Source organism: Schistocerca americana, unplaced genomic scaffold (genome assembly GCF_021461395.2).
Source record: "Schistocerca americana isolate TAMUIC-IGC-003095 unplaced genomic scaffold, iqSchAmer2.1 HiC_scaffold_287, whole genome shotgun sequence".
Lineage (NCBI taxonomy): Eukaryota > Metazoa > Arthropoda > Insecta > Orthoptera > Acrididae > Schistocerca > Schistocerca americana.
In genome coordinates this window covers 150,001-152,500 of record NW_025726002.1, presented here as the reverse complement: position 1 = coordinate 152,500, position 2,500 = coordinate 150,001, and the positions used below count along the sequence as shown (strand labels likewise).

The 2,500-nt window shown below is 63.9% G+C and overlaps 1 pseudogene; it reads left to right on the top strand.

The window, feature by feature from the left end:
* The window catches only part of LOC124579072, a 7,961-nt pseudogene that overhangs the window by 2,358 nt on the left and 3,103 nt on the right, over window positions 1–2,500 (top strand).

The following is a 2,500-nucleotide window of genomic DNA, read 5'->3' as shown; positions in this document are numbered from 1 at the left end:
TAAGGATTGGCTCTGAGGATCGGGGCGTGTCGGGCTTGGTCGGGAAGTGGGTCAGCGCTAACGTGCCGGGCCTGGGCGAGGTGAGTGCCGTAGGGGTGCCGGTAAGTGCGGGCGTTTAGCGCGGGCGTGGTCTGCTCTCGCCGTTGGTTGGCCTCGTGCTGGCCGGCGGTGCAGGATGCGCGCGCCTGCGCGGCGTTCGCGCCCCGGTGCTTCAACCTGCGTGCAGGATCCGAGCTCGGTCCCGTGCCTTGGCCTCCCACGGATCTTCCTTGCTGCGAGGCCGCGTCCGCCTTAGCGTGCTCCTCCGGGGGCGCGCGGGTGCGCGGATTCTCTTCGGCCGCCATTCAACGATCAACTCAGAACTGGCACGGACTGGGGGAATCCGACTGTCTAATTAAAACAAAGCATTGCGATGGCCCTAGCGGGTGTTGACGCAATGTGATTTCTGCCCAGTGCTCTGAATGTCAACGTGAAGAAATTCAAGCAAGCGCGGGTAAACGGCGGGAGTAACTATGACTCTCTTAAGGTGGCCAAGTGGCGGCGGTGTGGCTGCATCCGGACTTGGCTTTTCGAAGTGCGGTCTTGATGTAGTCGTGCTGCTGCTGCGAGGTGCCTTCCTTGGGTTATGGTTACAGGGAGAGTGATGCGCAATACATGGGCCTAGCCCTCTTAGCCTCTCCTCTCCTGCGGTCTTCTCCCCTTCTCGTGGGCCCGCTGATTTTTGCAGAGTGGAAGACCGCACCAGGGGCTTGGGGGGGTTACCAGCCCCCCCTCGCATTATCCCTTTATAGTTGGGGGCAGCCGACAAGAAACAAGAGATGGTGGCCCTTCCGCTGAAGGTGCCACCCCAGCTACCCCAGCACCTATTCGGCCAACCGGCCGTAACGAAAATGCGATAGTTTGTGTAGCTCCCTTTGCTTGCAGTGAGTGCCACCGCACTTTTACCACGAAGAACGGTCTCGGGGTCCATCGCCGCCGCCAACACCCTGCGGCCGCCAACGCTGAGATCGTGACGGAGAGGCATCGCGCGAGGTGGACGGAGGAAGAAGTCCTGTCGCTCGCCAAGGCAGAGGCCGAACTGTTCCTGGAGAGGGACGCCCGGTTCTTCTTTGTAAATCAAGAACTTACCAGGATGTTCCCCGACCGAACGCTTGAGGCAATCAAGTGCCGACGGCGGCAAGCTGCCCACAAGCAGCTTGTCCGCCAATTCATGGAGGCACTTGAGATCGGTCGGGGTGAAGAGCCGGCGTCCCGCCGTGGAGCAGCGAGCTCGCTGCCTGACGCGGGCGAGGCCGCTGCGCCGCCCGTCGACGCAGCCGAGGACTTCGCGGCCGACACCACCGGGCCGCCGCCGGAGGGGCCGACTGACGCCGCCATCTGGGAGCATCTGGCGGGGCTACCTGCTTCCGCCCAGCGTTTCTCTGCCCTGGATCGAGTCATTGGTCTGGGGCGGGGCACGCCGCCCGATGTCATCCTGGGCATGCTCCCGGATGCCCTTGCGTCGGTCGGGTCCAGGGGGGAGAGGTCGATCACCAGGACACAGCGGCCGCGCCAACCATCCAAGCGGCCGCCTGCCGCCCCGCCGCTGCAGAAGCGCAAGCGGCGCCGCTGGGAATACGCGCGGACACAGGACGCCTTCCGTAGGTCGCGTGCGCGTTGCGTGCGCGGCTTGCTGGACGGCACCCTGCTGCAGCCGCCACCCGACATCCCCGGTCTGCTGGACTTCTGGGCGGACCTCTTCACGAAGAAGCCGATCTCCACCGCCGGCTTCATCCGTGACCGCCTTCTCCCGCACTCGGAGCCTGTCGCTCCTGAGTGCCTATGGGGGCCGGTCACACGTGAGGAGGTCGCTGCTGCCTTGCCGCCCAGGGGATCGGCAGCCGGGCCGGACGGCCTGACTCCAGCGGAGCTGCGGCGCCTGCCGCATGAAGTCCTGGTGAAACTCTTGAACCTCTTCCTCCTGGCCCGCGCCCTCCCCGAGCGTCTGCTTCGCGCCCGGACGTCACTTCTCCCCAAAACGGCTGCACCAACATCCCCCGCTGACTTTCGCCCCATTACGGTCTGCTCGGTGTTGGCGCGGACCTTTCACAAGGTTCTCGCGTCACGCCTGATGCGTGCATGTGCTGTGGACGAACGTCAGCGGGCATTCATCCCCCGGGATGGGATGTTGGAAAACACCTTCATCTTGGACACTGCTCTCACCGACGCAGTCCGCTCCTGTCGCTCTGTTTTTGTGGCATCGATCGACGTCTCTAAAGCGTTCGATTCGGTGGACCATGCCGCCCTCCGCCCCGTGCTGAGGGCTCATGGCCTGCCGGATTGCTTTATTGAGTACGTCGAAAGGTGTTACGAGGGTAGCACGACGGTGATAGCGGGCGGCGCCGACGTGGGCGTGCCCCTGCAGCCGGCTAGGGGTGTGCGTCAGGGTGACCCCCTCTCCCCCCTCCTTTTCAATTTTGCGGTGGACTATGTTTTGAGTCAACTTCCCTCCCACATCGGA